Genomic DNA, 22,249 nt, shown 5'->3' with positions numbered 1-22,249 from the left:
AACCACCTGCCCCTCCTCCCAACCACCGGCTCTGGCACAGACCGTATAAGTCTGCCCAGCACTATCCTCACCACCCAACCACCAGCCCTGCCTCCCAACCATCGGCTGTGGCACAGACCGTACAAGTCTGTCCAGCACTATCCCCACCTCCCAACCACCATTCCCGCTGCCCACCACCGGCTCTGGCACAGACCATACAAGTCTGTCCAGCACAATCCCCGCCTCCCAACCACCAGCCCCGCCTCCCGATCTTGACTAAGCTCCTGAGGATCCATTCCTTCGGCACAGGATTCCTTTATGCTTATCCCACGCATGTTTGAATTCCGTTACCGTTTTCATTTCCACCACCTCCCGCGGGAGGGCATTCCAAGCATCCACTACTCTCTCCGTGAAAAAATACTTCCTGACATTTTTCTTGAGTCTGCCCCCCTTCAATCTCATTTCATGTCCTCTCGTTCTACCACCTTCCCATCTCCGGAAAAGGTTCGTTTGCGGATTAATACCTTTCAAATATTTGAACGTCTGTATCATATCACCCCTGTTTCTCCTTTCCTCCAGAGTATACATGTTTAGTTCAGCAAGTCTCTCCTCATACGTCTTGTAACGCAAATCCCATACCATTCTCGTAGCTTTTCTTTGCACCGCTTCAATTCTTGAAGAAGCAAGGAGTGGATGGCAGTGACAGAGATGCTGAGGCTGCTGCACTAGCCCTTCGATGCAGGCTGGATTGGGAACCAGCCCACCACCATATCCTGCATAGAAGGATAAAGGAGAAACAGAAAACTGAAGTAGTACAGAAGATCCATGTCTCAAAAGCAGGAGGGGATAAGACAGAAGTCCCAGAGATCTGCCAATAAATGTACAGACAAGCTCCCATTTAGGAAATAACCCCACAGATGAGGGAATTGCAACTAAAGACTTTCTTAGGAGTCTTCAAGTATTTGAGAATGCAAAAGAAACTGAAAGAGATTGTAAGTGATAGATACTATATTTTTAATTACTGCCTCTGCTTGTAAAAACTGTTTGGAAGAGAATAGTGTCCCTATTTTACTTATAAACTTAAATTTTGAGTACACCCTTTTGTTCAGAACACCAAATTCTAGTCTAAACGGACTTTATGTGTCTGAAGAGTGAGGAGCAATTTGATTACTAGGCCCAACAGCCTCCCAGTGAATGCTGGTCCAAAAGTGACTAACCAACAAAGCTTAATATTTCAAAAAGTAACCTGCCCATGCTATCTGGGCAGGTTACACATATGTCTTAGTTTAGTTATTATTTGAAGTAGATAAATTTGGCTGCCTTTCATCTTTATTTTAGGAAAACTGAAGTTAAATGCCATTCTCGATTGACCCATGTATTTCATTGTCCTCCTCCCTATTTTCTTCTAAGATACATGAGGGAGATAATTTTTTTTTGTTTTGTAATGTGGGCTGTGGTGGCCTGATTCATTACAGTCTTGTCCCCTAGACAAAGAATGAGGGGAAAAGCCTTAATGAGTCAGATCCTATCTGAATGGCACCCTCAGCCCACCAGCAATACCAAAATGACATCAACAAATTAAACCAAGTCATTTCTTTCTGTGAAAATTTTCTTTACAGTTTTTAAAAAATTGATTTATTTGTAATTTGACCCGATGACTTTCTAAAAATGGAAAGTTATAGGAAAGGAAGCTTTGGTGAAATTGTAGTATAACATAGTAAGTGATGGCAGATAAAGACCTGAACAGTCCATCCAGTCTGCTCAACTGTCACACTCATTGTCAATTCATGATTAAATCAACAATGAATGGGATGTAAAATACTTGATCGTGGTCTTTCTTTGGTGTTTCTGGGACATAGACTGTAGAAGTCCGCCCGGCCTTGTCCTTACGTTCCAACTACTGGAGTTGCTGTCGAAGCCCACTCCACCCCCATCTATCTTATCATTTGTGGGACACAGACTGTAAAAGTCTGCCCAACACTGTAGTTGCTGTTGAAACCCTTTCCAGCCCATCCTAAACCAGATTGCCATATATGGGACACAGACCGTACATGACTGCCCAGCACCAGCTCAAGTTTATCACAGCTGGAGTCACAATCTAAGCATCACTTGACACATCCACATATATGCAGCCATTTAAGTTTAGGGTTTTTTTTTATACTATCCATTTTCTAATTAGTGATCCTCTGTGTTCATCCCAAGCCATAGGTGCCCGGTATCGGAGGCTTGGGGAGGCTAAGCCTCCCCAGCCGAAGATCGGATCTTGATGACGACGACGACGCTCGTCCCAACTGCCCGCCCTCTTTCCCCCAAGATCCGTTTCCTTTTTTAAAAAATTTACCTCCAGTCCGGCAGCGCAGCGACAGACAGCATCAGTGAAAGCGCTCCCAGTAAAAGCTCTTCTCTTCGCTCAGTGCCCCACCTTCTTCTGACGTCATGACGTCAGAAGAAGGCGGGTCACTGAGCGAAGAGAAGCTCTTTTACTGGGAGCGCTTTCACTGATGCTGTCTGTCGCTGCGCTGCCGGACTGGAGGTAAATTTGAAAGAAAAAAATAAGTAAAGGGATCTTGGGGGGAGAATAGGGTGGGCAGTTGGGGCAGGGGAGAGAGTGAGATGAATGGGATGGCAGGGCTCAGGGAAAGAGGGGAATTGCTGAATATGGGTTGATAGAGGGGGCAGGGGAGAGAGGAGCATGGATGGGATGGCAGGGCTCATGGAAAGAGGGGAATTGCTGAATATGGGTGAATGGAGGGGGGCAGGGGAGAGAGAAGCATGGATGGGAGGAATGGGCCCAGGGAGAGAGGAGAAATTGCTGGACATAGAGGGGAGGGGAGCAGTGGCGTTCCTAGGGGAGTGGACACCGGGGGTGGCGCCCCGCCCCCGGGTGCAGCACCCCCCCCCCCCCGATGCAGCGCGGACCCCCCCAGGTGCACGCCGCTGGGGGAGGTGCCGCAACGCGCGCCTGCCCAGAGTTCTCTGACTTCGCGCGTTCGCTGCAGCTCCCTCTGACCCGGAACAGGAAGTAATCTGTTCCAGGGCAGAGCAGAGGGAGCTGCAGCGAACGCGCGAAGTCAGCGAGCTCAGAGCAGGCACGCGCCGTGGCACCCCCCAGTGGCGTGCACCCGGGGCGGACCGCCCCCACCGTCCCCCCCCCCTTGGTATGCCACTGGAGGGGAGGGAAGAGAGAGGAAGGAGATGAGATGAGGGAAAAGGAAAAGAGAAGAAAAACTGCACATGGATGGAGAAAATAGGCAGAAGCTGGATCCACTGGACAGTCAAGTCTGCGGAGGACCCAGCTTTTACTTACAGATGTAGGACAAGAAACGAAGAAGAAAGGCGGAAAGTAAAGAAATAAATGGAAAGGAAGCCCTGGAAATGGAGTTAAGAGGACAGATAGCAGCAGAATCGGATACTGGGCCAGCATGATCAGAAAAACAAAGTCACCAGACAACAAAGGTAGAAAAGATAATTTTATTTTCATTATAGTGTTTGGAATATGTCCACTTTGAGAATCAGGTGCTCAACATTAAAAGTTTATATTTATTTACTTATTTATGGCATTTTATCCCACATTAAACATGAATTAGGGTGTTTTGTGGCTGTACATGAGAATTGTGATATTATGATCCCTTGTTTCATATTGTTGACAGTCTGCATTTTCCGTATGGGTGGTATATTACTACTACTACTACTTAACATTTCTAGAGCGCTACTAGGGTTACGCAGCGCTGTACAATTTAACAAAGAGAGACAGTCCCTGCTCAAAGAGCTTACAATCTAATAGACAAGTGAACGGTCGGTCCGATAGGGGCAGTCAAATTGGGGCAGTCTGGATTCACTGAACGGTAAGGGTTAGGTGCCGAACGCAGCATTGAAGAGGTGGGCTTTAAGCAAAGACTTATTATCTTGGGAAAATCACTTAATCCTCCACTGCCTCAAGTACAAACCCATGTTGCAAGTCCTATGAGGAGAGAAAAGTACCTAATATACCTGAATGCAACTTGCCTTGAACTACTGAGATAGGCACAAGCTAAATCCAAATTCCAGTCTCCTTTTTATTCCCCAGGTTACTCCCCCTAGACACTACAACTTTCCACCAATTCTAGTCACAAACTCATCACGTTGTTTCATTACCCTGAAAGTAGAGAGGTGTGGTAGCCGTGTTAGTCCACTCTTAAAGGTTATCAATAGAAATCAAACAAAATAAAACATGGAAAAGAAAATAAGATGATACCTTTTTTATTGGACCCAGTGTAATATTTATGGTACAGTAAGGTTCTGAGTGTGTTTTTGTACAAAGTTGTGCATAGTGTTTTGCAGTTGAGTGACTGTGGTTAGTATATGCTTTGAGCAACCACTTTATTCTTTCACATATGACACATATCTAATATCTAAATTTAATAAAAGGTATTAATTGTGACTTTTATTTTTATTTTTTTTCTGTGTGTTATCAGATAATTATGGATTTAAGCTCCACCCCTGGCCCCACCCCTAACCCCGCCCCCTTTAGCCTCCCCAAACAGTTGGGCCACCGACCGCCTATGTCCCAAGCCATTTTGAATTCTGGCATCATTTTTTGTCTCTAACCCCTCCTTGGATGGGCATTCCAGGCTTCGAGCACCCTCTCTGTGAAAAGAATTTCCTAATATTACTCCTAAGTCTCCTGCCCCGCAACCTCAACCTGTATGGTCCAGCCAGTCTGGCCAACAAGGCAGTTAGAGTTATACCTGCTGCTCTGTGCAACATGAATTGCATGTTCTGGTTGCCCATTTCTTTATTTACTTAACTTCTCTTCTGAATTAAATAATTTGCATAAAGCCAGTTCTGTTGTGGTTAGATAACAGACATGAATAATTATGTAAATTCCTGCATACTGATTGGCTGTTTACATTCTCCTATTGCTAAAAAAATTTATTTCAAGGCACATTCAAGTCATTGGGTCTTCCTTAGCAGAATGTGAGGTTAATGTTGTCATTCCCAGGCGTGGTAATTACATAGCAAGAGGCAACTAAAGCCAATCAAACGGTTCAAATTAAGCAAATTCCATTTGCTAATGGAACAGCAGTGATCAGCTCTCTGCAGGTTTAACACGTTTATTCTTACAGCTGGCTGCTTAGAACCTAATCTTTTCAACCTTCAGCATATGAAAACTGGAGAGAAGAGATGTAATGAGGAGGGAGCCGTTTGTCCCCCTCGCCTTAAACACCGCTTTTCTAATGTCCCCAGTGGCAGCTGCAAGTGCGGGATGTTTGCACAGCCCCTGCTGTAAGTCCTTGGCAAGCTTCCAGAAAGGATTAAATGCAGGGAGTGAGACACATAAAAAGCCTACGTAATTATGTGCAAAAAGCTCCTTAATAATTTATTGAGTGAGAGAGTAAATATCATTGCGTGTTATTCAAGTGTAACTCATTGTCCTACATCGGCTAATACAGCCAGTGTAACGCATGGTGAGGCTTCCTCTTGCCAGCCTGCTCCACTCTCCCTTCCCATTTAATAAATTATCGACTGCATAGAGAGCAGAATAGGTGTCATGTTTCTGCTTTAAACAGCTTGTTAGTTAAAGCTAACGAAGGGGTGGGAAAAGTAGTTTCTGCTTGTGCATTATTTTTAATGCAGTACCCCCTTCATAATTATTTCTGATTATAGCAGTGAGACAGGCCAGGGTTACAGTTTTGTTAAATAATTCAGTGGAAAGCCAGAACAAAACACTTTAACCATCTCAATTTTTTTGTTATAGTTTCTGTCCCATCCCAGAGGCCAAATAACTGGAGTTTTTGCAGGTTCCGTTTGGTGTCTATTTGGGTGAATCCTAAGGATTCACCCAAAGTGGTGTTGTATGTGATGTTCTGAGGCCACCTAGGTACCTTGTTTAGATTAAGGGTCCTTTTACTAAGGTGCACTGAAAAATGGCCTGCGGTAGTGTAGATGCATGTTTTAGGCATGCGCAGAATCATTTTTCAGTGCACCTGCAAAAAATACCTTTTTACAATTTTTGCCAAAAATGGATGTGCGTCAAAATGAAAATTGCTGCATGTCCATTTTGGGTCTGAGATCTTACTGCCAGCCATTGACCTAGATGTAAAGTCTCACGCAGTAACCGGGCGGTAATGACCTAAGTACATAAGTAATGCAACACTGGGAAAAGACCAAGGGTCTATTGAGTCCAGCATCCTGTCCACGACAGCAGCCAATCCAGGCCAAGGGCACCTGGCGAGCTTCCCAAACGTACAAACATTCTATACATGTTATTCCTGGAATTGTGGATTTTTCCCAAATCCATTTAGTAGTGGTTTATGGACTTGTCCTTTAGGAAACCATCTAACCTACACGCTTCAAATGCCACTTGGTGCACATAGTTAATGCCCGCCAGAAAAAAAAATATTTTTCGGATGTGCATAGCAGACTCACGCCAAAAATGAAATTACCACAAGGGCTACATGGTAGCTGGGTGGTAACTCAGATTTGGCGCATGTTGGGCGTGCATAAGCACTTATGTGGCTTAGTAAAAGGGCCCCTAAGACTGCTATCTCTTTGGATAACCTGACCTATGTGGTCTTGAAAGCTCATATTACACAACACTATTTTTTCTGCGTTCAATCTTTTTATTGAGTTAGAAGATTAATAATACAAAGCCAATCCATACGTGATTCATGAGCCAACCAACCAAAAAAACATTATCTTGTGAAGACAAAAATGATGACAAAATTCAAGAATGCATGGGATAACATAGAGGATCCCCATATAGAAAAAGGATGGCATCAAATGAAAACAAAACTTAAATGACCTCAGAAATGGAGTGCACTTTGACAGCAGTTCCAAACGTTGTAAAGTAAGACAAATGCCTGGCAGACTTCTGTGGTCTGTGCCCCAAAATTGGCAGGAACAGATAGAGATTAAGTAAGCATATATCACATCACATTCAAAGTATATGTTATGATTTCAGGTGCTGTGTATCTCTATGGGGAGGAAGTATAGAATCGTAATGTTGATATTAGTGAACAATTGATGCTAGTTAGCAGTGGGGGAGGGGAAGGCATTCTTGTTGATGAAATCAACGGTATCATGGTATTATTTTCCAAGATTGCATCGTGTGACTACCTATATGAGGTTGGCAAGGAGGCATGTTGCCAACTGCTCTGTTTATTATGCCATGAAGAAATGGAACATGCGAGAGTGCCAGATACAATTCCGTGCACTTTGTTGGGCAGACTGGATGGACAGTACAGGCCTTTATCTGCCGACATCTACAACGTTACTATGGGTAGTCTCCTATGCTTAATTCGAGTAACTTGTAAAAAAAAAAAACACAACCCACGTTACTGGTCTCAGGGTATATTCCGTCAATGGCTGCTATATTCTACTAACTTGGATGAAATGATTAGATTTCCCTGCTGCAATCAGTTCATATTGATGCACCATAAACATTGTGTTCCTCCAGTAATGTGCATTAAGCAAACTAGCATCCTTTCAATTTTGGAGGACCAGCTGCAAGGCTAGAGAGATTAAGATATCAAATAGCTGTTGCTGCAATTTGGCTAAGACATCTGCCAGAATTGAGGATTTAAGATAATCACCAAATAAGAAAGTTCCAGTTTAATATGCAACACCTTGATTATGAGGTCCCATATCTGCTTCCAGAACATAGAAAGAATAGGGCAAAGAGTGAATGTATTAGAGTTCCTTGTTCTCTCTAGCAGTGCCAACAACTGGATGACTGAGCTCTGATTATCTCCACCTTAACCACCATCCAAACAGCCCAATGCATGAGAAAATACAAAGATTGTGATACGCTCACAGACAACCAGATTCATTCTTAATCAGAACCAATTCCATTCTAAATCGTCCTCTCTAACACAGATATCTTACTTCTAAACTTGCTGTAGCCCAATTGGAGCATTAACCCTGTGGTAACCAGTTAACATGCTCTAATGGTTCATGTTAACTGGTTACCGTTTCCATGCCCATTCCCACCCATTCTCTGTCCCCTCAAAAACATTACAAAATATAAATAAATATAGCATGCTTAGAGGGTGCAAATGCCAAATTTAAAGCAAGATTCTTTAGCGCATCTTGGATTAGGCCATTTTTCCTGTATTAAGTGCGTGTTAGCACCTAACACGGCTTAGTAAAAGGGCCCCTTAATTTATTCAGAATATGACTGGATTCTTTACTGGGTATAATGCCTTTTGCGTGACCAATATGAGAATTATCTGCAGAGGATGGTGATATGCATGAGCTGTTGAGACCACATGTCCCATCTGAGGTCATCTTGGAAGATGGGACCTCTGTACAGTACCTTTGGTTTATTTGTACATTGATTCAATAAAATCTATTACAAAGAATCTAGTTTTCTCTAGGACCAATATGGCTGCTGGAACTTGGCAGTGCAGAATTTAATATAAGACAAAACAGATTTGCTTCCATATTTCAGACCTGTTTTCTTTTAAATCATTTAAGATCAAGGACAAAAAGTTTTCTCTTGCATTTTTCAAAGCCAGTTTCACTTGTGCTGCTTCTGTACCTAGGAAAGACTTCTGAAGCTCAGAGGTACATAGAGCCGGGCCCAGAAGTCAGCTTTCTACCTCCCCAAGTAACACGCTTAGGGGCCCTTTTACTAAGCTAAATGCTAATGCACACTTTAATGCAGGAAAATGGCCTAACACAGGATGTACTAACGCATTCTGCATTTGAATTGTCACTTGTGCACACTAATCCCCAAATTCTATAAATGGCATGCACATTTCACATGCAAAATTGCAAGCTATTCTGAGATGTGCGTGCAACTAAATTGGCTAAATAGCCAATTGCTGCCAGTAAATGGGCGCTAGCAATCATTTTTTGGTGTTAATTGGAAACAATTTGGATTTGTGCTTGCATCCTGCTAAGTGCAATTCTATAAAGATCTGCATGAAATTTTTTTACTGCACAACTCAAAAGTGGACGTGACCATAGGAGTGGCAAGGGTAGGTCAGGGGTGTTCAGTAAAGATGCACGCAGTATTATCGAATACCGGAGATCCGTGCCTAACTTCGTGCTCAATGTTTGGTGTGGAAATCGGCTCTAAGTGCTATTCTGTAAATGGTACACAACTCAGAGCACTGTTTATAGACTAGCATAACATGCAGATTTTTTTTTGGCACCCAAATTTGTGCACCATTTAGTGAATCTAGTCCTAAGCATGCAGATTTGGGTTTTTTTTTTGGAGGGGGCATGTTAATGGTGGAGAATGCAAGATGCAACACAAAGTAGAGGGTGGGTCATGACTCTCAGAATGGGAGTAGTAGATGAGCAGTCTTTATTAAGCACCTGTTATGATTCTGTTAGAATTCTGCTAGTCAGACAGGGGAATGCTTGGAATTGCTCCTGATTGGTCCGTCAGGTGCTGAGCTGATGTCAGTCTGATCTACTTAAGCTTACCTTTCCCTACAACCCCTGCTTTGGCGTTACTCCAATTCTTCTGAAGCCTTACCTTTGCTCTGTCTGAGCTATTAGCTCTGTGCTTGTGTGGAGTTGTTACTCCTATCTTTGCTTGTAGTTTCTGTTGCTCTGTCTCTGTCTGCCGGCTGCTGCCTGCGTGTGTCTAATTGCCTCTCTACTCTGCACCTAGGACTCTCTCTCTGCTTGGCTGTGGTGCTGTGTGGTGAGTTCCTTCCTTGTCCTGTTCCAGTTTGTTTTGCTTCCCCTTCCTTCCAAGTTCCCTTTGTGCTGTGTTTGTTTTTTGCATGGCAGGTCCTGCCCTTGTAGCAGACTCTGGACTCTTTGTTTCTCTCCATGGGGGTTGTTTGTTTACTCTTTCATTGTTCTCCCGATTAACCTGTTATGTGCAGTGTTCCCTGCCTCTGGTTGCTGTGTGTGTGTTGAGCTTAGCTAACCCTTTGCCTGCAGAGTTTCTCTGCTTCTGGCAGTTGTCTGTTTCCTGTTTCAGTCTTTTCTTTGCTGTAACTACCTCCTGTATTACAGAGCGCTGTCCCTTTCTGTGCTGGGTGTGTGTGTTAGGCTCCACACTCCATTTTGTGGACTTTTCCCTTCCCTGTCTGCTGAGGGTCTCTGCCTACAGTACCTTTATTCTGCAGCCCCTCACTTTCTTTGTGTGTAGTGGGGTACTGCTTGACATGTTTCTTTGTATGCTTCCCTTTCTTTATGATTGCCAGCACCGAGGGTGTTGCTGGTGCTCCGATCCCCATGGGGGACCCCTCGTTTAGTCTCTTTCTCCCCTCCCTACGTATGAGTCGGTTCCGGTTTGGCCGTGAGGCCCGCATATTTGAATTCTGAGTAAATAGGTTCCTGATAGGCTGTGAGGCCCGCCTGATTGCCCTATCTTCCTTTTTCTGGAGGTGCAAGTTGGTTGCTGCATGTGTGTACAGGGCTTGGTAGCTGGGGTAGTGTGTAGTGCCTGCTTGGCCCACCCTCGGCCTTGGCCTAACACCTATACTAGGCCTCGGCTGGGCCTCAAGGGCTCACAACTAGACTAACTAATACTACTACTACTACTTATCATTTCTAAAAGACCTGACCCCTTAGGCAGGTGGCAAGGCAGACGGCAAGTCAGCCAAAACTTGTGTCTGGTCTTACTTTAGTGCCTTAATAAAGACTGTTCATCTACTACTTCCGTCTTGAGAGTCGTGAGTCATCCTCTACTTTGTGTTGCTTCTTATGATCTCCGTAAAGGTTTTCTCCTGTTTTCCTTGTGGATTAAGGATGGAGAATGGGCATGGAAGTACAATTCAGCTAGTGCACTGACATTACTGGTGTACTAACTGGTTAGCACCTCCTAAATAGGAGGCCATAAGTGCATGGCCAAAAATTCAACTATTTTGCAACTGGCCTAGAAATGGGCTTAGCGTGTGGGAAAGTTCTGAGTTAGAGTGAGCTAAGCCCATTTACTAGTGCGATTTCGGTAGTTATCTGGCCCTTTTCCTAACAGTTCAAGGGACGTTTTAAATGGCATTTCTGCAAGAAAAAAAAAACAGTGTTCTACACCTAGAAACAGGTATTCATAAAATTACCCTCACAATATGCAGGAAACGATCCCCCAGATTCTATATATGGTGACTAAAGTTATGCACGCAAATTTGTCAATGCAGCCAGATTGCACATGCAATATGTTTAACAAGCCAATCAGTGCCAATAATTGGCCAATAATGAGAAACTATTAGCAATAATTAGAATTTAAGTGTATTATGTAAAGTGGTACGCGTAAATTCTAATACATGGATCTCAAAAGGGGGTGTGGCCATGGATGGATCGTGGGCATACCTACAAATTAGATCCACTCTTATAGAATATGCCTGATCTGCACCCAAGTTAGGTGTGGGCATTTCTACCAGGTTTTAGTTGGTGTAAATGGTTGCACCTAAATTTAGTCACAGGTCCAGGCACTATGCGTATTCTATAAACCATGCCTAACTTAGGTGTGGGTTATAGAATAGCGCTAAGCGTGTTTTTGTTCTACGCTAATTATTTTGGCGCCATATGTACAGTATAACCTAGCCCTATATGCACATAGAGACGAATGGAGGCATTTATGGGGGCAGGGGCTATCATTTACATGCATACTTTAGAAAAACAAGTGCATGTGCGAATAAATTAACCCAGGAAATTTGCACATGTCAAACAGCAGATGTAAATAAATGCATAAACAGTTCTCTCTCAAAGCAGATGTGCATAGTTTCATTTTAAAATTCCCCTATACCCAGAGGAAAGTATGTGTGTTTTATTTTTATGCATTTGCCTGGTTACAAATTTACCTCCTTAATGTGACATACTAGAGAGTAAATATGCAGCTGGTGGCAGTCAGTGATTTTTTCACTGCTGCTGCCTTTATGCCTGGTTATTCAATGCTGGGTCATGTCAGGCCACTAGTATTGAATATTTGAATATGTGTGGCCACCCGACACTTAACCAGTTGAGGGGCCCTCTTTCTAAGCAGCGTTAAGCCCACCACAGGCTTACCGTGCGCCAATCCTGAACTACTATAGGATCCTTTGTGCACCATTTCCAATGCTACAAAAATATGTTCTATTTTTGTAGCACTGGAACTTAACCGGCAGTAATAGGGCAGTGCTGTGCGCTGCCCGGTTACTGCTGGGTTAGACTGGGAGCCCTTACCACTATTTCAATGAGTGGTGGTAATGGCTTCCCACCGAAAAGATCGTGCGGTAAATGGTTCACTTACTATGCAGCCATTTCTTTTTCCCCAAAATGGACAGCCTTTAACCCGCTGCGGTACAAGGGGGGGCCTCAGCGCATGTCAGAAACTTGCACTGACACTAACGCAGGCCCCCTTTTACTGCAGCTTAGGTAAAAGACCCCTAAGTGCTGATATTCAGCCTTACTTAGCTGGTTAAGCTAAACAGGCCAAAGGTATGATTGCTATTTATGTGGTCCTACTTAGCCAGTTACCTTAATAGGTTAAGGACTAAATATTGGAACTTAACTGATTAAGTGCCAGCTCTGCCCCTGAACTGTCCACTGATATTTCGGTTTATGTGGTTGCTGAATATCAGCAGCACCATCCAGTTAAGCTTTTCCTGCCTGGATAAATTGCTTTAAATATTGACCCCACTGTATCCATCCTAAATCTCCTCTACCACAACTTAAGCATATGAAGGGCATAATTTTTAAACATGTTGCTTAATTTAAAAGGGTAAAAAGATGCCCATTTGTGACCTTCTCTGGAAAATATGACTAAAGTCACCAGAGATTGTCATATTTTATAAACATATAAAGGCACACATGCGTTTTTATACGATACTAGGAGTAAGCAGGCAGAAATCGTGTTAGATTGAAGTTGGTAGACTTATCTCTTCGACAAAATATATCATAAAGAACAACATGCGTAACTCCACCCTCTTCAAGATATCCAGGAATGTTCTTTAATGTCTTTTGCTCTCACACCTTCTTGTACCTAATGCCTTTGACTCTAACAATATCATGTACTTCACCATTATGTAACCAAAACTTCTGCTAAAACAAATGCTTACTCTTTTCTATTCCCAATGTTATGTATTTCACCATCATGTACCCAAAACTTGCTGTAAATCCAAATGTACTTTCTTTTCTATTTCCAGTATCCACGATGAATTGTAAGCCACATTGAGCCTGCAAAAAGGTGGCATAATGTGGGATACAAATGTAACAATAATAATAATAATAATAATGTTCATTCTGCAAAACCACATATGTTTTTTACAGAATACATGCATTTGTGACTTCACTCTTGCTCCACCGAAACTCTGGCCCAGAATATATCTACATAGATGATGCGTAAAACTACTCAATATTTTGTCACCGTACACACCTTTAAGTGCACAACACCTAGGGTATTTTCACAAAAGCCATTTTAAGAATAATTCTAGAACAGTGTGCGTAGATCTTGATAGACACATATTCAATAAAGCAGGAGTTTTCAACCCAATCCTCAGGACACACCTAGCCAGTCTGTTTTTTTTCAAGATATCCACAATGAATATGTATAAGATAAATTTACATGCACTTGCCAGAGACATTGTTAGAGCAGGCATTGAGGGGCAGCAGTGGCAGAGGCTGTATAACCTGCTTGTATGGTGCCCTGATCTCCTTTGGCACACTGATAGTATACTATGTTAATTGATGGAAGATGGATATGGGAACTATTTTTGAAAGAAGACAGTGGGAAATAAGCGTCTGATATTTACTGAAGGCATCTATAGCTACCTACTTAGTAGAAAACAGATATAAACTCTTGTATAGGTGGCATTACACTCCCCAAAGGCTGGGGCAGACCAAAAGTCCATCAAGTCCAGTATCCTGTTTCCAACTGTGGCCAATCCAAGTCACAAGTACCTGGCATGATCACAAAACAGTACAGTACTTTGTATGCTACTTATCCTAGAAATAAGGTGGATTATCTCACCTTTTAAAAAAATTTCAATTAACAATACATTTACATCCAATAAATGCAAACAGGAAAAAACTTCAAGTCCACATCAAGGAAAGGGTGAATCAAAACCTTTTTTAAACCCTGGTAAGCTAACTGCTTTTACCACAATCACTGGCCATAAATGTTGAGTGAAGAAACACTTTCTCCAATTTATTTATTTAGTAGCTTCATTGTGTGCCCCCCTAGTCCTAGTATTTTTGGAAAGAGTAAACAAGTAATTCACCTTTCCCCGGTCCACTCCACTCAGTATTTTATTGACCTCTATCATATTTCCTCTCAGCCATCTGTTCTTCAAGCTGAAGAGTCCTAGCCACTTTAGCCTTTCCATATAGGGAATTTGTCCCGTCCCCTTTATCATTTTCATCACCCTTCTCTGTACCTTTTCTAATTCCGATATATCTTTTTTTTGAGATGCGGTGACCAGACTTGTGTGTGCAGGTCCTGGGTTCGCCCCTGACCCACCCATTCCCCTTCCCAGACCATGCCCTCCTTGTAGTTGCGTGCTATGAATTTTGTGTGCTCAGTTTATAGAATACTAAGGCCAATTATGCACCTGTCAATTAGATCCACTTAGCATCAACTAATGCCAATTATAGGAAATTATTGATTATTAAAGCCAATTAGCATCTAATTATACATGTTAGGCACACAATTGAACTTGTTCTATAATTTGCACATATAACTTTGTGTTTTACACCTCAATTTGGGTGTGCAAATGTATAAAATGTATAGGCTACATGAACAATCTGATTGACCTTCCAACTAGGAACGGTTCTAGATCTTCTTGAACTTATCTAAATTTTACATCTTCCCAACTGTAAAGGAATCAAGTACAAAACATATTATGCATCCAACTTCTCTGTCATAGGCAGCCAACTCTGGAACGCATTACCAAGATCTATTCGAATAGTCAATGACCACTTACCCTTCCGGAAGCTGCTAAAAACTTTATCCTTTTTGAATTCTTCCCTCTTCCTACCTTCATTATACATTCTTCCTCAATTAACAACACGCTATCCCAATATACACCCTCTTCCCTCTCCCTACTTCTACCACCCTCCTCCCTTACCCATCTTACTTACCCACATCTAATTGTTCACCTCTTTACACACTATATTATAGCTGTTATCCATTCTATGTTATCTTGTAAACCTGTTATATTATGTAAGCCGCACTGAACCTGCTAATATGTGGGAAAGTGCGGGGTATAAGTGTTACAAATAAATAAATACAATAAATAAAATGAGGGGGTCGGTGGGCTCAGGGGCAGACTTTGGATGAAATGTGTAAAGTATACACTAACACTTATACCTGCTCCCAGCCCGGTGTAATATCTGTGCCTTCTACAAGATCTGTGCTAATATTTTATACAAACACATAGATGCTTGTGCTTTTATAAATTAGGCCAAAATTAAGGGCCTTCCTGGTCTCCTAAAGTTACCCTCATTAAACAGAACTGATATTCAGACCGCAGGAGGCAGCCCACATAAGTGCTTTGATCGGCGTTGACCCCAGATAATCAATGCAGGGCTGTTTCCGGTGACTGGCACTGAATATCCGTTTTTTGTTTTGTTTTTTGGTGGACTAATATCCGCAAATATTCAGCACTGGCTGGTTAAGTTTATAGTGACCAAAGATAGAACTGCTATTTTGGCAATCTGATTTGGTGACTAAACTTAGCCAGCTAGTACTTAAATATTCATGGACAGCTAGCTATATCACGTGATATAAACGGTTTGTTGCTAGGCGCTAACCGCAAATATTCAGCGGAGATAACCGGCTATCTCCCACTGAATATTAGCGGTTAGCCAGCTAAAAACTATTTTACTGGCCAGGAATCCTGGCCAGTTAAATAGTGCTCAATATCGGCCAGAACATGTCTATTCCTAAATAAAAGTGGAGAGAAAACCTAATTGTCTCTCTTTATTGTCTCTTTATATATCAGAATAAAGTCACATTTCTGTCTTCTTTTTTCCAGGCTAAATATATTCAACCTCTTCAAGCTATCCTCATAGATTACATTATCTAATCCTCTAGCAATTATTTCTGCTCTTCTCTGAGCTTTTCTTCTCTGTATTCTTCTCAAAATGTTGGGCCCAAATCTGGACACAAGACTCCAACAATGACCTCACTAGCGGGAAAATACTTTATGCAGAGCTGCCTCGGGGTCCCAATTTTAGAGAGGGAGATTTTATTGCATGCTCTAGCCCCGCCCCACTTTACCTTGGTTACACCCACTCTACATGGCTCTGCTCCCTGGCACACCTCAAACCACAGCCATTTCAGAAAATGTTTTATTTAATAGCCTAATACCCTTTTCAATTAGCTTTCAGAGGCCAAAACCTCCTGCCTCAGGTCAGTATAATGCTGGTTTTTTTTTTTTTGTTTTTTTTATTTATAACCATTTAAATGTTTACAAGCGATAAAACAACTTGCATGAAATACAGAGAAAGTAATATGTAGGAATTATTTCAGTCAGGTAATTCTATTCTCTTCCTTAGACCACTAAATAGGGAGAGAGAAACAAGATAAGGAGATCAATTAAACAGTAAACAGAAAAAAAAAAAAACAACCGTGGTATTAACCTGATTATCCCCAGATATTACTGGTCCAATTCATTATTCCACATTGATCATCTGGTTGGCTTCTTCAAGGCCAATATGGTGTATAGTCAAATCATTTCATTGAAAACATACTTATTATCCAATGTTAGAAATAATACATCTGATTACATTCTTTCTCTTTTAAAAACCAGAAGTATAATGCTGTTATAGTATCCTCTCCTGACCTGAGGAAGGAAATGTTGGTTTCTGAAAGCTAATCAAAAATGTTTTAAAATCAGTGAAGGTATCACTTTATTTTCTATTTTGTGTTTTATTTGCATTTATTAAACTTTATTAGCACATCTACCACATTACTTTATCTTAAATTAAGAATACAAATCTTTTCTTTATCTTTGTTGTCTGGCCATTTACTTTTTCTAATTGTGTTGCTCCCAGTCTCTTGATTCTGCTTTCCTTCATCTTCTCTTAACTCTAGCAGGGCTTCCTGTCCATTTGTCATTTTATTTCCTTTTTCTTTATTTTCTTCAATATTTTTCTGCCTCTCTCTGTCCAGATTTAATTCATTTCTACTATCCATTCCTTAATTTCCTTCTTTTTACTTCATTTACCTATGGCTTTTCATCTTTTCTTCACCCTTGTTCTCCCCATGCCCCTTCGTCTTATTCTCCAGTCTTTCACTACTCTGTCCTCTCCCCCTTTCCATCCAGCAACTCCCCTCTTTCTCTCCCCATCCTTCCAGTGTCTCTCCTCTTTCTTTCTGCATCCTTCCATCCAGTGTCTCCTCTCTTCAGTGGTGTGCTGGTAAATGTTGAACAACAGGCTCTCTCCCCCGGTCCACTTCTGCACCCCTCGTCAACCTCTGCGCACCCCTCGTCAACCTCTGCGCCCCCCTGTCCACCTCTACACCCCCCCCCCCAAATTGCAGAGCTGGCTATAGTCGGGAAGAGTCGGGGGGGGGGGGGCACAATGCATTACTCCAAGAAAAAAAATTAAATGATCCCAGGTTCCAATCTAATTTATGTTTAATGTGGGATAAAATGTCATAAATAAGTAAATAAATATAAACTTTTAATGTTGAGCACCTGATTCTCAAAGTGGACATATTCTAAACACTATAATGAAAATAAAATGATTTTTTCTACCTTTGTTGTCTGGTGACTTTGTTTTTCTGATCAGGTCCAGTATCTGATTCTGCTGCTATCTGTCGTCTTAACTCCGTTTCCAGGGCTTCCTTTCCATTTATTTCTTTACTTTCCACCTTTCTTCTTCATTTCTTGCCCTACATCCGTAAATAAAAGCTGGGTCCTCCGCAGACTTGACTGTCCAGTGGATCCAGCTTCTGCCTATTTTCTTCATTCATGTGCAGTTTTTCTCCTCTCTTCCTTTTCCCGCATCTCATCTCCTTCCTCACTCTTCCCTCCCCTCCATCCATGTCCAGCATATCTTCTCTCTCCCTTCCCGCTCCTCCATCCATGTCCAGCAACCCTCCTCTCCCCTGCCCTCCCCTCCATCCATATCCAGCAACTCTCCTCTCCCCTGCCCCCACCATCCATCCATACCCAGCGAGTCTCTTCTCGCCCCTGCCCCCCTCCAGCCACCCATACCCAGCGATTCTCTTCTCTCCCCTGCCCCCCTCCAGCCACCCATACCCAGCGATTCTCTTCTCTCCCCTGCCCCCCCCCTCTAGCCACCCATACCCACCGATTCTTCTCTCTCCCCTGATTACCTCCATCGAAGCGGCTGTGTTATTGAAAGCCCTGCCCGTCTTTAGCCTTCCCTTCGAGCTCATTCCCTCAGAGTCCTGCCCTCGCGGAAAGAGGAAATGATGTCAGAAGGCGGGACTCGGAGGGAACAAACTCACAAAGGGAAGGCTAGAGATGGGCAGGGCTTTCAATGACGTGGCCGCTTCGAAGGAGGTAATCAGGGGAGAAAGTAGAATCGCTGGGTGGCACAGGCAAACGAGGGCGGCGCAAGCAAACGAGGGCAGTGGTGGGAGGTGAGGTAAGCGAGGTAAGCATGGCTTGTGGCACCCTCCTGCCATGCTTACCTCGTTTACTGAAGCTGGCTCACCGTGCTGAACAACCGGCTTGCAAGATCTTTAAAAAATTAACAACCGGCTTTTGTGAGCCGGTGCAAGCAGGCTCCAGCACACCACTGCCTCTCTTTCTCCCTACCCTTCCATCCAGTGTCTTCTCTCTTTCTCTCCCTCATCCTTCCACCCATCTACCCTCTCTCCTGATCTTTCCATCTAGTGTGTGTCTCTCTCTCCCCTCCTTCTATCCAATGTCTCTCTATCTCTCTACCCTTTTCTGTTCAGTGTCCCCTCTCTCTCTCTCTCTCTCTCTCTCTCTCCACATCCTTCCAGTCTCTCCCCTTTCTCTCTGCATCCTTTCATCCATCTCCCCTCTTTTTCTCCCTATCCTTCCATCCAGTGTCTTTCTATCCCCATCCTTCCATTCATTTCCCCTCTTTCTCTCCCCACCCTTCCATCCATCTACCCCCTCAACTGATCCTTCCAGTGTCTCTCTCTCTCTCTACCCTTTTCCATTCATCATGTCCTCCCTCTCTCTCCCCACCCTTCAATGTCTCTCCTGTATCTCTCCCTACCCTTCCTTCCATCATCTTCCCTCTTTCTGCTCTCAGTCAGGATCCCCCCCTTTCTCCCCATCCTTAGCTCCAGCAGCTTCTCTTTTTCTCCAGCCCTTCTCCAAGTCCTCTCCTTCTCTCCCCATCTTTCCACTCTCTCCATTCTACCTCCTGCCTCCTGCTCCCCCTTCCACCCAATATTCATTTCCTGGCCACTGCTGCTTCTTCTGTTGAGCAGCAGCTGTGTGCCCCCCCCCCCCCCAAAAAAAAAAGCTAACAAAAAAATTTAAAAAGCAAGCATGGTGCCGCAGCAGCCTTCAGGCATGGGCTGTCGGCTCTGCAGCCGGTCCTGGGAGGAAGTGTGCCGGAAGGGTTGGAGACAATACCTGAGAGTTTAAAAGACAGGGCCATGCTGAGGTTAAGGAGGCCCAGGGAAGGAAGAACTGAAGACCCAGTATACACCTTTACTGAACACTTCTAGCTGCTGTGATCTGGCTGAGGTAAGCCAAACTTTTATTTGAAGAATTGTGAGCCTTGTTCTGAGGTCTGGCTGGAACCAGACTGGAAATACAAATACAGAAACAGAGAAACTGCAAACTGTTTTACGGCGTGGCTGTCACAGGCCATAGACTGTGTTTTGGACCCTGTTGTCCCCAGGCCCAAGTAAATCCCCCCCCCCCCCCCCCCCGAAGATAAGAGACTTTACCTTAGTTCTAGGCCTGTGAAGGAACAGGCCTCAGATTTAAGTTAATAAAGCACTTATTTCATGTTTACAATCTTGTCCAGCTGTGTATTAACAGGGCCACCCCATAACCCTCGTCCGGGGTCTCACAGTGGCTTAAGTAAAATAAATGTTAATACGTCATAGGATGGTGTTGAATGCTTTCATAATTGGGGTTTTGAAAATTCATTCAACCTCTCGTGGTAGGAAGGAGAAGGGATGAAAATGAAAGAGAAATGAAAAAGATGAGAGAAAGAGAAGAAAAGGACTTCACATGAGTAGGCTGGGTGTGAAGAAGGAGGAGGAGGGCTAGGGATGGATGAAGGAGGAGAGTGGACTGGACTACAGTGACTTTGGATATGCATACATCAGGCAAAGAATGAAATCATTACATGTCCCCATTGTACCCACCCCAAAACATTTATTGGGGGTAAGGGAGAATACAAGGCGAGCACATTGCATGTCCAAAGAGTAAGTCCTGGAGGAATTTTCAAATCCCTTTTTATAAGAATATTACCTTGTTTATGTACACTCAACTGTGATTCACTGCCTATATTTGTGTTTTAGAATTTCTCTTGTTTCCATATATTTGTCCATGTTATATTACATTTTATTTCTAGTACCCTAAAATGTCAAGATTATTTTGTACTTCTGTCCTGTTCCATGGTGCAGACAGCTCCTTTGAACTCGGTGTCATCTGCAAGTTTGTTCAGTTATTCTCTAGACAGTCATTCAAATGTATTTTTATTCTTTGAAGCAATGATGAGTAATAGTGAATATAAATTTAAAAATGTACCAGAAACAATGATGAACCTACCAGGCTCAGCAGAAAAATTCTGTACACGAAAGTCTAATATTCCGCCAAGGTTTCAAACCAGCTCTGGGGGTGATTTTACAGCGGTCCTGTAACAGGTCTGTTGATTGTTATCCCTGCCGGAGAAAACAGCACAATGTAAAATTAACCAATGAGGGTAAATCATAATGCAGAGTGACTGATCTGCTTAATTCTAAAGAAGTTACTGACTTTTCAGTTTCAAATACAACAGTGCTGAGCAGCTTGGGCAGAGTGCTAGATAAACAAAACATACCATTCTATGAAAAACCTGATGAGGTAAAAAAAAACTTGATAGCTATGAATACCCCAATAGCGTCTCACTTTCTAGGGCTCTGGATACTTCAGAGGCAGTTCCAATAGCGTGGCTGCGCCACAATGATGTAAGAACAGTGTTGTAATAAGCAGTTTGAATGTTGTTGGCTGATATTTGGGCGTCAAGCCTCTGATTCAATAAAGATATTTTCAAAAAAAAAATAATTGGATCCCCTTGCTCAAATGGCAAGAACCAGCAAATATAGGGGCCCTTTTACTAAGCTGCGGCATAAAATGGACTTAGCGCAGTGGTTCCCAAACCCAGTTCTGGAGGCACCCCAGCCAGTCAGGTTTTCAGGTTATCCACAATGAATATTCATGAGAGAGATCTGCATGCAATGGAGGCAGAGCATGCAGATCTCTGTCATTAATATTCATTGTGGATATCCTGAAAACCTGACTGGTTGGGGTGCCTTAAGGACCGGGTTTGGGAACCACTGCCTTAGCACATCCTAACATAGGACTTTCCCCGCGTGCGAAACCCATTGTTATATCTATTTCATTCAAAAATAACATAGCACTCACCGATTGAAACACTGATTGAGTTGTATTGAGTCCTTACAAACCCATTGTTACAGCAGCTATAAAATATGCCTTTTTCTTTTTGGGACCCACATTAATTTTTCCATTAGTGGACGGGACCTGCAAAAATATTAATGCAAGAGCACTTAGGAGGTGGTAAATGCTCCCACATTAACCCTATGTTAACCAGTTAGCGTACGCTAATGTGAATGCTCTAGCTGGTTAGCACTTCCATGTCCTTTCCCTACCCATGCCACGCCCCCTCCCAAAATTAATTTAAAAAAATAGCACGATCAGTGCAACCTGGGAATTAACTGCAGGACACTTCAACGCATCCTGTGGTAAACCTTTTCAGCATGCTAAGCTCGCATTAGGGTTTAGTGCACCTTAGTAAAAGGGCCTACGGTTAAGAACGCTTTATAAAAGATCCTGGAAATAACGCCAACTAACAATATTCTTCCCCAAGATTGGAGTTTCTACTTACCAAACTCCAAATATTAAACACAGAGTAAGGACACTTCTTACAGATTAGATTTAATATTCTTTTATGAGTAAGAAAAACATGTTCTAAAGAGGCAAAGCCCACACGTTACAAATACATTAGTATTGACCTTTGTATTTTGATTCTGATAAAGAGGAGGTTCTGCAGAGAAACGCTTTGTCTCTGCGACACAGAATATTAATGTTTCCAGACATCTCTAAATCATGTCAGACAAGAAGAAGGTTTTTGTGCTGTCAAAATGATGTGGTTGCAATTAAATGCTGAATTTTCTGTGCTCTGCCCTTGTAAATGTCGGATTAGATTTAAG

The 22,249-nt window shown here is 42.8% G+C and overlaps 1 protein-coding gene across 3 annotated transcripts in view; it reads right to left on the bottom strand.

The window, feature by feature from the left end:
• LINGO1 (leucine rich repeat and Ig domain containing 1) overlaps window positions 1-22,249 on the bottom strand; it is a 278,287-nt gene that overhangs the window by 239,228 nt on the left and 16,810 nt on the right. For all 3 annotated transcript variants that reach the window (XM_030186881.1, XM_030186875.1, XM_030186901.1), the window contains exon 2: window positions 20,589-20,701. The gene's annotated coding sequence lies outside the window, so the exon portion shown is untranslated. The remainder of the gene's footprint in view (window positions 1-20,588; window positions 20,702-22,249) is intronic.

Source organism: Microcaecilia unicolor, chromosome 1, assembly GCF_901765095.1.
Source record: "Microcaecilia unicolor chromosome 1, aMicUni1.1, whole genome shotgun sequence".
NCBI lineage: Eukaryota > Metazoa > Chordata > Amphibia > Gymnophiona > Siphonopidae > Microcaecilia > Microcaecilia unicolor.
This window is presented reverse-complemented; position numbering and strand designations above follow the sequence as displayed.